Source organism: Equus quagga, chromosome 6 (genome assembly GCF_021613505.1).
Source record: "Equus quagga isolate Etosha38 chromosome 6, UCLA_HA_Equagga_1.0, whole genome shotgun sequence".
Classification (NCBI taxonomy): domain Eukaryota; kingdom Metazoa; phylum Chordata; class Mammalia; order Perissodactyla; family Equidae; genus Equus; species Equus quagga.
Window position 1 is genome coordinate 9,892,115 of NC_060272.1, and position 12,407 is coordinate 9,904,521.

A 12,407-nucleotide genomic window follows, 5' to 3' on the forward strand; every position below is an offset into this window, starting at 1 on the left:
TTTGGATGGAGACGCAGGCCGGCAGGCTGGGCGCTCGGCGGAGGCGGACCCACTGTGGCTGCTGCCACCCAGGAGTGACGGGGTGGCCGGAACCACCCTCGTGGCTGTCCTGAGGAGCAACGAAGGGCGGATGGTGTCGCCCCCGGAGGGCCGAACCGGGCTGTGACGCGGTCAGTTTCCGGAGAGCCGGTCAGCTGAGTGCCTCCGGCCTCCTGCAGGGGTCTGTCTCCTCCACCTGCTTTCCACCGACAGTGACCGCCCCAAACTGCCGAGGCAGGGTGGTTCTGGAGCTCAGGGTCTTCTCTGAAAATGATGGGGTAGCGGGGTTGTCCTTTTCCAACTGGAATTACTCTTAAGCGGAGGGCGGGAGATAGAAGACAGGAAATAAAGGATAAATGTGGTGTATTTTCATGGTATGTCGACTTTCCTTTTAGATTTTAGGAAATACCTTCTGGAAATGACCTCTAAGGCTTGACTGAGTGTTGTAACTTTCCTGTATGCATCAGCCATCAAAGTTTTCTTATTTCTCAGCTATTTAGTGTTTTGTGGAGAAAGGAGGGTGACATGCAGCCTAATATTCTTCATAATGAGCTTCGGTCTAGGCATTCAGATGATAAGGGACAGAATCATCCAGAAGGAGAGGTGTTCTTCACTGCAGATGCCAGCCAATGTAAAGATGAGAACACAGACATCGCTGAAAAACTCTGTCAGAAAGTTAAAATTCTTTGCGGGGTTATGACGTCGCCTTAAATTCTAAAGAGAAAAGCTAAATGTGTAGGGTTAGGGTTAGGTTTAGGGTTGTGATCAAGTCCAGCATTGTGATCAAGTATTATTTGTGAATTCAGAAGGAAATAAAGACTTCTCTTCTGTGGGATTAAACACCGAAGAAGGCAGCGACCAACTCTCCTGGAAAACTATGAAAGCTGCTCAGTGCGTTCATGACCATTGTCTAGAAGAGGCGGTTTGGTTATGACAGCAGATGAGGTTACAGGTCATACTAGAGAAGCTGAGATGGCTTCTGGCAAACTACAGGCCTCCAGAACCCTTATACCTTGGGAGAAGATTTAAGTCCTATATAAAGCATGGCTACATGAGTGGAGGAGAAGGATCTGTACCAAGCAAAGAAGACTGGAGGAGATTTATTGATACATTCAAGACAGACAGGTGCACACACAGTTCTTCCATTGAAGACTTAGTGCCAGGGAGGTGCATGGAAATCATAAACATAGATTCAGAGGATTCCAGCAATCCCGCTGGAAAAGAAACTTTCCATCCCTTTGGACCAGAACTCCGCTTAATCAAAGGTTATCTTACCAGAATCTTTTGGTACTGGGATTATAACTATTATCCTCCTGAATGGGTCCTGGTTTCTGTTCTGATCTTGCAGTTTGTTTTCTCTATGTTGACTTGACAGTTATACATGTGTTGGAATATTTTGTTTATCCTTTTCATCCATATGGTTATGTATATAGATGTCCACCTGCCTCACCTGAGACTAAAGGAAACAAGTGAAGCATACAAAAATGAAGATCCAAAGGCAAAGTCAGGAAATCCTTGGAGGAAAAACATGAGTGAACAGAGGTGAAGTGTCTGAGTTTACACTGAAGAAGAGCTTCAGCATTTCTGTCGTAGAACACTGGAATCCCAGTAAGGACTTCTTTCTAAGTGGACATTCCGCATTAGAACTCTTTCATATGTCTGATTCTCAACTAAAGCTTTAAATGAGCTATGCAGTTTGTTAAAAGGTGTTTTGATACAGTAACACACATACATACATATATGCATATTATTTTTTTAAGGTTTTTAAAATGGTGGTGGCCAGGTAGGGTAGAGGAACTAGAGATTCTGTTGCCCGTTCCTGACCACATGTATTATCGTCACTGAGAAACCAAAATAAATTTGCTAAAACTGCACCACACCATTTTGTAACATATATGCAAAGCTAAATAAACCTGTCTTTAAAAAATTTTAGAAAGAAATACTTTTGCTCAGTGTTGTTTGTAAACTCAAGCCATGCATTTGTACTTTCAATGATTATTTACAATTGACAGTATTTCTTCCAGAAAAAGAATAAAAATGGCACTTGTTCTAAATGTGCATTGATGAAACCACAATTTGAAATAAAAAAGAAAAATCCCCATCAGTGTCTTCCAAGAGTCTACCAGAACATAATTTTACTTTTCTAACACCAAATTACCAGATCTCCATGCTGGAAATCATTCAATTAAACAATTATTTAATAATAATTATTATTATTCACACCAAATTTCCAAGGTCTGTGCTAGATGTTGCACGAGAAACAATAAGACGTGGCTTTTAAAGTCAAGTTGTTTATTTTTTGGTTAATATGTATATTTATATGACCGACATGAACAAATCAGAGGACATCTAACTGGCAAAGCATGTGATTCTAGAAGTAAAATGAGAGGCGAGAAAAAGGAATAATCACTGTTGTCAGGAGAACAGAAAAAAGACTTTCTAGGGTTAGGGGAAGGCTGCAATTTGACTCAGACTTCGAGGAGTAGTAGAGGCATGGGCCGGAAGTGGGAAGGAGCTTTCCATGTCAAGTGAGCAGAACAGCTTCCTTACATGTCATCTAGAAGGAGTGTTGAAATGAGAATGCAGTTTTGAGAGGACTATAAGACACATCTGACTGAAAATGTCATGTGTTGCTAAACAGTGGGAAGAGGGTACTTCCCCAGGCAAGCTTTCAAATAAGACCCCAGGTCTGGTCAATTCCTTGTTTGCAATCCTGTGGGAAACCACAGAGGACCCACTAAGCTGTGTCTGGATCCCTGACTCATTGAAATTGTGAGATATTAAAGATGTGTCATTTTATGCCATAAATTTTATAGTTTTTTATTCCACAGCAGTAAAGCACTAATAAAGGTGAGATGATGGACAAAGGATGTTAGTATTGATGTTCAGCAAAGGAAAATATTACACAAGCAATATTAAGGTGGTGTGCAGGCATGTTAGAGAACAATAAAAGAATACAGAGGACAGTCATACATTTAGTAGCTTGTGGAGTTATTTAGACCTGAAATATTAAATCTCTAATTGTGTTAGAATCCATGGAAAGCAGGCTAGAGCCACTCCTGCTATTACTACTACAACTCATTTATTGAGAACTTCTTTCAGTGCAAGGCACACTTCTAACCTTCTACAGCATATACATAACCTTATGTGTACAGACACAAGTTAAAATTTATAATTACATCATGAGCCAAGTTCTTTTATTGTGTCATTTTACAGGTGATGAATAATAACTGGGTAAAACTAGTGGGTGGTAGATCCAAGCAATGTGATCCTGAAGCCCATGTTCTTAGAGATAAGATGATAAGATGCTCTTATAACAACTTAGGATTCAAAGAGTATAGACAGAGACACAACACCTTGAGAGGAGTGAGGGTGGTGGGCTCCAGGGTTTAATGGTAAGAAAAAAGATTTGCTACTAATATAGACAAAATACTTTGCAGAGTATCTGAATCTGACCCTAAAACACAGGCATATTATAGTGACTTTGGTCATAAAAGAGAAGTTTAGTTATTACTTCCTTGTATGGCAACAGCCACATAATTCTGTTTTAATATTTAAGAATTTCTTTTTTTAGGTTGCAATTTAACTCTAGAGATATGCAAAAGTTGTTCTGAATAGAATTTATATTGCTTATAAGCAAAAATTTTTTGAAAAAGCACATGCATTTGAAAAATATATGTTTTGTGCCGGAATAGATTCTTAGCTGGTTTCATGGTTTCAGATGTCAAAAGCTAAGAAGGACAGGGAATAAATTGATAGCATCATGGCTGCATGATTGCAACATAACTTTTATCCTAATGACAAGTGTACCATAACAATAATAACAGTTTCATAAAGGACGGGACACTTATACCTTCAATGAACCATGTAAGTAGTTATTTATATCGCATCTCTGGCAGAGGATACAATCCAATATTTCATCACAAAAAGCCACTGAGATCTGTTTTAGACTTTGAAAACTTTTTATTTCACTGCACTATTCATTTATCTATTCTTTTCCAAATAATTATTGAGAACCTGCTGGTTATAATACAGATTTTTAAAAGAAGAATATGTATCGGACCAGATCATCCAGAAGCAAATCTGCTCTGTGTTGTGGATTTGTTTGCATTTGTTAAATTGAGATATAACACTATGTCCAGGGACTAAAATGCAAGCCACATCAGGTTCAGGAAATCACTGGATGTGAGAAAGTGAAGAAGTTACAGGGATCAAGGACGGCTAAGTTTCCCAGCTAGGGGGAAATGGTGACTGCATATATAAACAATATAGGGGAAAAGATGATGGAGTTGCGTGCATGAAATTGATATCCCATAAAGACTACACCCACATTTAAAGGTAAAAAATGAGCAAATATGCCACTAAGAAAGCAGATAAAATGTACACTTGATTCTTTCAAACTTTAGTGCTTGATTAAAAGGAAAACATTCTGCTGAAAATTCATAATCACAAATCACCCCTCATATCCTTTTGAGGTATAAATTCATGTTATATGTATATTCCAAAAATCCTCAAGGAAATTATTTAATTTATAATAGTCTCAGATTGTTATTATCCTAGGGCATTTTCAGAAGTAAAGGTAAGCCTTTTGGGGAAAAAACCCAAAAAAAGCTCAACCTGAGCTTCAAAGAATTTTCCACAGATAAAATGGAAAGAAACTGGGGCTCAGAGTGAAGATTACAAAATACCCAGGACTGCATGGTATCATGAGAGGGAGCTGACACACACAACAGAGGGCAGGATCAGACCAACGAAGACTTCAGATTTTGGAGTTCTCAGACACAGAATATAAAATGAGCATGTTGAGTATGTTTTAAAGAAAGCAATGATGAAAACGTCTACAACATTTAAGACATAAACCAATAGGTTTTAAAAATAATGAAAAGAATACTTAGAAATGAAAGTCATATTTGAAAAATTGAAACTCAGTGGATTGGACGTAGATCAAGAGAGGTCCTAAAAGCCGTCAGAATACAGTCCTGAGAGAGAAAGATATGGAACTATGAAAGAAATGCTAAAAATTACATGGAAAATAGAAATGTTCCAATGGATATTAAGTTAATTTTCCACAAGGAAAGAATGGGAATCAAATTAGAAAAGAGGCACTATTCAAAGAAATAATATCTGAGAGCTTTACAGTAAGAAGATGGTAAACTTCAGATCCAGGAAGCATGGAAAATACAAGTAAAGAGAAATCCACACTTAGACATTTCATGCTGAAATGGAAGAACCTCAAAGAAAAAGAAAATAAATTAAAAATATTCATGGAGAAAAGATGGATAACCTACATAGAATAATCAAGCTGACACTTAAATAATTACCAGCATCAATGAAAGCCAGAAAATGGTAAAATAATAATTTTAAGATTCTAAGAGAAAATAACCATCAACTTAAAATTCAAAATTCCAATCAGAAATGAAATTTTAAAATTTTTGATATGTGAAACCCAAAAGCATTAATCACCAACATATTTTCACTAAAGGAATTTCTGAAAGACATTTCAGGAACAAGGAGAATGATTTCAGAATGTAGATTTGATGCTAAAAACACTCCTAAAATTTTTTTTTGATTTAACTATACGAATGTATATAAATGAACATTAGTTCTGTATAACAATATATGATGTCACTTTAAAAGTTTGGAATGAAGCAAGCAGTACTTAGGTTGGAGAGGGAGACGAGACTGAGTGGTAAGTTTCTCAGTTAAACAAGGGAAATAACAAAAGTCTGTAGGCAACAGGAATGAGGGGTATGGAAGGGAGCATAGGTGTCAGAGGGACAAGATTTAATCAAAGGACGTCTTTGCACTTATGATCTGAGGAGAGAGGAAGCAATCCCAGAGGACTGACTCCACCAGAAGGAAATGTAAATTCCTGGTGAAGCAATATAAACACTGAAGTCAAAGTGCCGTTCCCATTGGAAGTCCATATGGTCTTTTATGCGTTACAAACATGCGTGGAGGTTAGTTAAGTGAAGGAAACTCTCTACATAGCCATGAAGAATAAAAGTTCTTTACATCCTGGGGCTGCCTGGGCTGCCTCTGCTCCCTCCTCTCATTAACATATCCCTCTTACTCCTTGGTTTGCTCTGGTCTCATTAAAAGTGAAAGAAGCTGTAAGCCTCATGCCACAATGCAAGGTTTTATGTTTGAATGTATTTATTTAAAGAAGTCAGAAGGGAGGAGATTATTATTACTCAGCTTAATTTCACTTTGAAAGGAAAGCTCAAGCATCAGATGCTAATGTGTTCAGTTTCCTAAACAAGTCCCCTTTGAACAGTAAAAGCATTTCTTTGTCAAAGCCTTCTATTTTTTTTCTCTCTCCATCAAAGGAATAGAAAAAAAAAAGGTTGACTTTCTTTGATTTTTATTTCATACTATATCAATTAGTTATAAAAGCTTTTTAGAGACAATTTTTATTTTCCCAAATATGTTCAAATATGAAACAGTCATGTAATTAATTTATTTTCTGGAAAGATGAGTCTGCAATGTGTATTTATAATAGAGCAGAGGACCACGAATAATAGAATTGGTCGTCTTATTTACACCTACTTGAATTTTCTCCAAATTTTTGCATTCAGTCTTGTCCCTAGTAGCCTTTAGCCAAAGAAACTGTAGAATAACCATTTGTACTTGTTTAATGTCTTATATCCTTTTAAATCTCACGTTGGGACACAACCACTGTAACTTACTTTGTGGCCCTGATCCTTGTGGGTTTATCAGTTGCACTCTCTTGCTAAGAGCCCTTTTAGTCTTACATATCCAGTCATCATTCTCTGTTAGATAACCCTTTCCATTCTTAAAGAGTGCCATATACTGATTTTGTTGCTTTTTACCACATCTTCACTAGAAGCAATAATCCTACTTCTTTCTCTTATCTATATCATTTTCTAACTCTTTTATAATCATGTTCTTTGTGCTTTCTGCCCCTTAATCATGTGTCTTCTGCAAGATATGGCAAGTGCTTCTCTCCAACATCTCGTCTCGATGTTCTTGTCTTGTCTTAAATTGTCCTCTCTATAATTGTATGGTGCCCAAAGTGGATGAAAGGGCTCTCTGACAATTCTGAAAGGGGTAAAAATTTGATACAAAAATTAGACCTAAGCTTAAGCGTCAGTCTGACCATTACTTTGAACATCTGAAACAGGAGTTACATTATAATCTTTTAAACTTTAACATATACTTATGAGAATAGACAAACATATCTGATACTTTAGAATGAAGAAATACATAAAAATATTGGACAATATTCATTCATATGTTCTCTATTTACTTTCTTCAGAGTTTGACAAATAGTATACACATATAACCCCACATTAAATTGCCCTTCCATGATGTTCTCTTGCTCCTTGAAGACTCTTGACATTAACTGAATCACTTTGGATAATGATGCAGAATGTAAAACTCAGGATGGTAAAAGGAATACATTAATCCCCAAAAATCCCTGGACCTCATAATTCTCTCCTTTCCTGAGTCCACCAAAATGTTAATTTAATGAACCTCAGAGCAAATTCAAGAAGAATCATCTTTAGTTTGGCCATTTCCTAATTAGAGTTGAGTCCTGTTGTGAGAATGTCTGTAAGACTGGCCTTTCTGTTTTAGCTTTGTTTTGATACTTTTATACCAAACACATTGGCAATTAAAATCAATGTCAACAATTTTTTTATTGTTAAAAGTTGGCAAAAACATATTTTGATAATGAAAGATAGTTGATTATTTCTTACATAGGATAAAATCTGGATAATTAAACAAACTTCTAGAATCAATATTCTTTTGAACAGAGAATAGACCTCCCCTAAAATACGTTAGAATCTCATTCGCCTTTATAACATATATTAATAAGTAAGTTCAATAGTTTTTTGAAATTAAGAATTATCAATTACATTATTTCTAATATTACCCTTGTCACTTTCATGGTTGGTGCTGTACTCCTTTTTTTCTCAATTACCACTCTAATTATCACTGCATAATTTATGAATAATGCTTCAAAAACCTACATTACTATGGAAGTGTTTATTGTATCATTGACTTTACAATAGCTTCCCAGTGTGAAGCATTTCTTACATAGTTCGAATTAAGGCTTTGGGGTTTTTTTAAGCTCCATGGTATTGTTTCTATGTTAATTGGGAGGCCCACCCAATGAAAAGCCACCTGGGTAAAAGCAGAACATACACACAGAGTAGATATAAAGTGACCAGAGATTGAGGAGAGCAGACAAATATGAAGGAAAAGTCAAGGAAGTGGTATGCTAAGTTTAATTATCAATACTTTAGTGACTTCATTGAATCTTTAGTAAACATGAATCTTTTATTGAGCTCGTTTGCTCTCTCTCTTCAGCAGACCACAGCTAATCCTGCACTGTATTTTTAGTTCTCTTTTATCTTCACTCCAATTCCAACTTGACTTTCATTTGATAGTTAACCTCATATGTTGTACAAATAATATGTATTATTTAAGAGTATAACAGATTTATTTATATATACACAGAATTTAATAATTTTTAAAACCTCTGAAAATACATCTGTTTGCTTGAATTTTTTTGTTGTTTTCTAATTTAAACAAAATAACATTTGGAAATCATTTCTCTGAATGAGTTACTAAAGGTATAAAAATTGAAATGCAGTTAAAAAGACTACATTATCTACTAAATTAGCCAAAATTAAAATTGATTATATGTTTATATAAAGAAAATGCTACACATATTGAATGGAGGCACCAGTGCATAGTCACATAATCCTTCCGTGAAAATTAAATACATAACAAGGGCTAAATAGATACTCACCACAAATTGAATCAGATATAAACTCATGAGAATTTATCCTAAGAAAATAATTGATAATAGAATATTAAATGTCAAAAGTGATTCTATTTACTATTATTAATACTAGAAAAATTCTTATATAAAAATAAGGGATTGTTTCAATAGTTTATGGTACAAAAGTTGGTATAATAGCATACTTATATTAAAATAATGAAAATATAAGAAAAAATTACTTAAAGTGTTATGATATAATATTAAATTGTAAAATTCTGGGGAATGTTGATAATAGGGAGGCTACACCTGAGTAGGAGTAGAGAGTATAAAGGAAATTGCTGTATCTTATGCTCAATTATGCTGTGAACTGAAAATTTCTCTAAAAAAAAAACCTATTAAAATATAAAAAAATTTCAGAATATAAAATTATATGTATATGTAGGGGAGGAAGACATTTCCTCTTCCCAAATGTGGGTTCGTCTGGCCAGAGAACGAATTAAATTCACATGAGACAGAATAGCAAGAGAAAATTAAACAAAGCTTTATGAGGAACCATGGCCCGGGGCATTTCTTCCCGAAGGAAGAAAGGGCACCAAAGAAGTGGGGTGCACAGAGTGGTTATATACCCCCAAACAGGGTATTTCACATGTGATTGAAATGTCCCTCCCACAATAGTCACAAGATTGCCCTGTCAGCACAGCGCCTGATGGACACAGCAGGTAGTGGTCTGCTGTCTCGGTGGGCGTAGCAGGAGGCAAGTCTATTATCTTGAGCTGTGTGGTCACAGGTGAGCTCAGCAATCAGTTCCTAGCCTAAGGAAGGATGCTTAATCCTTAAAGAAATGCCAAAGTTGGGAGGGGGAGGGAAGTCAGCTACAGGAGGTTACCAGACAGGCACAATAAAATGCAGATTTTAAGTCCTTGCCTTTGTTATTGATTAAGAGTTTCTAGAGAGAAGGTCATCTCCTTTCTTCTTCCTGGTACAGAGAGGGAGGCACCTTTTACAGATAGAATTTACCTTACAAATGTAAATGTGTCCTACTGAAGGGCAAGTTCCATTCCTCAGAGCCTCCTTCCCTGTCCCACTTTATCAAAAGCAATCAGCCTCAAATAATCCTGATGCCAAAGACACATATCTTGGGGTGGCCAATTCCAGGTTCCCACAGTATATTTGGGTAGGAAAATGCAAAAAAAATCTGTATATGTTTACAAGTTTTATGTGGAATTAAAAATAAAAATAATTTTGCTAAGTGTGTTAAATTTTTAGAGAATATAAAATTCCTTAATTATCATAAATATTTTTAAACATGCATGAATGATTTAAAATGTAATGTTCAAGGACCTATTGACATCATTGAGAATTTTAATAGATATTGAACTTAAGAAACCAAAGCCCAGTTGGTTTCAGTGACATCTTCCAAAACACTTGCACATCCACATACACACCCCAGTACCCACACTCACCCGCACATCACGCCCCCACATACATGCTCATACACCAACACACACCGGGACAAGAGCGAAATTACTGCATATAAATGGAGAAGGCATAAAAAAAATAAGAATATAAATTATTTGTTTACAGGCTTAAGAAAGTATCAAAGTGAGCATTCCAATAGAAGAAATATTTCCAAACAACAATAAAATTCCAAAGATATTGCTTTTAATGGTATTTGCTTTTAGTTAAAAAAATATTTCTATAAGAAAGAAATAAGAAGACATTTCTAGAAAGGAAAGAGGAAGAAACAAAATCTCAAAACACTTATCTCTGAAGTACTAAAACAAAACAAAACAAAGCAAAGCAACAAAACCTTATTTCAAAATCCACATAAGTTACACATAAGGAAAACTAAAGAATGAGTGAATCAATTAATCAATGTATAATTAAGTGAATGAAATAGCAGGCTTCTCTTTCGTTTGATTCACTTTTATTTCCTATTTTATTGAGGGCTACACCACAAACAACAGAAAAATGAACATCATCTTTTCTGCTCTCTGTGAGCTTCCTCCACAGTGCACACGCAGAAGTGCCAGCTAAGCATGTTAAATTCAGTCAGATGTTTTTCCACATGATAGAAATGATGATTCTTTTTCAGCTACACTTTTTACACTGCCAAGGTACTTTTAAAAATAAGTAATTTACTGTTAAATGTCTCAGAGATGGAAAGAAATGAGTTTTTATTTTCTTTTACCAGCCATGCCTTCTTGTGTCTACATAGCTTTTGTATCTATAGCTCTGTCTTATGCGTCTGTCCTCAAAAATGTGTCTCTCCATCATACAAGGCAACACATTTTTTTTAACATAAAAGAGTTTTCTTTTAGGGTGTTATGAAAACTAATTTGCAGTGAACTTAGAAACATATTGTCTCAGAAGCAAAACATTTGTATATAAAGCTGGGGATTTTCATGAGTAAGGTCCTGACCATGATGCTATAAAATTAACCAGTTAATTAGCATCATGTTGCCACCTCCAATTTTACACCTTTGGTAATGCCCTCCTGTTCCTCAGCAAGGACCTCTGGGATTCTATAATGCCTGTAAAACATTCTCAACTATTCTGTGACTTTCTCTCCTGTCATTCCTTGGACTCTACAGAGAGGCTTACTTTCTGCCTAGCCACTTGCGAATGAGAACCTACTTTGTCAATCTGCCCAATTTTTCACTCGATGTTGCCACAGATCACTGTCTTTCTCAGTTCAGGCACCACAGCCCCCTGCAATTGTCTTTGCTCCCCTCTCTGACCGAGTTTTGGTAAATAAATTCCTGCCATTAGTGTCCCAGTCTCCTATCTCTTTGGGAAAATCAATTAGACAGGTACTTCCCTTTTTATAGACCCAGAAATTGAGGGATAGTCATACATGTGATCTCATCCCAGAGTCCTCGGTCTTTAGAATCAAGCCACTATGCAGTCTCAAATACTCATTCATTAATTCACTTACTCAATTATTCATGAATTCATGTATTTAAGAAAAAAGAACTGGGCTCATTCTATGTGCCTAGAATTGGACGAGATGATGTTTATGCTCCGTTAGCTTTAAAAAACAACATATCAAGTATTTATAAAGCATCCTAATTCAAGCAACACATACTCAATAGCTTATTTTGCTTACAATACTGTATTAAATCAAGTGCATTACCACATTCGATCAGATGGAGCCAATGTTGGAAAGACTATGTGGTCACTACCAAAAAACGTTTACATTTTAGCATCTCAGAGAGCGTTTCCTGACTAATTTATGCACACCTTTTCACTGTAAAATATGGAGAAATATGTAGTTGTATATTCTAATAACATTAATTTTTGAGTTATTAAAAAAATTTAAGAAAAATGATATCTAGCAGTTCCTGTTCAATACTCTCAAGCACTCTTCTTTATGAACGTCTATTCTCAGATCCCTCCATGAAATTTTATATGACTAGTATAACTATTTTGCTCCTTGGAGATTATTTAAAAAATGCTATGAAATGGTTAAATCTCTATTGATAGAAAAGAGCGATTTTTCTTGGCATCAAAGAACAAAGAGAAAAAAGAGAAAGTATAGCATTACTTTTCCATTTCTTCAGCACTCTGGATTGTGTAGAAATTTGATTATTTTAACATCAAATTTAGTGTTGTA

The 12,407-nt window shown here is 35.7% G+C and overlaps 1 pseudogene; it reads left to right on the forward strand.

Moving 5' to 3' along the window:
• The first annotated feature begins 457 nt into the window (after positions 1-457).
• Positions 458-1,585, forward strand: LOC124241166 (glycoprotein-N-acetylgalactosamine 3-beta-galactosyltransferase 1-like; annotated as a pseudogene).
• Positions 1,586-12,407: the final 10,822 nt, after the last annotated feature.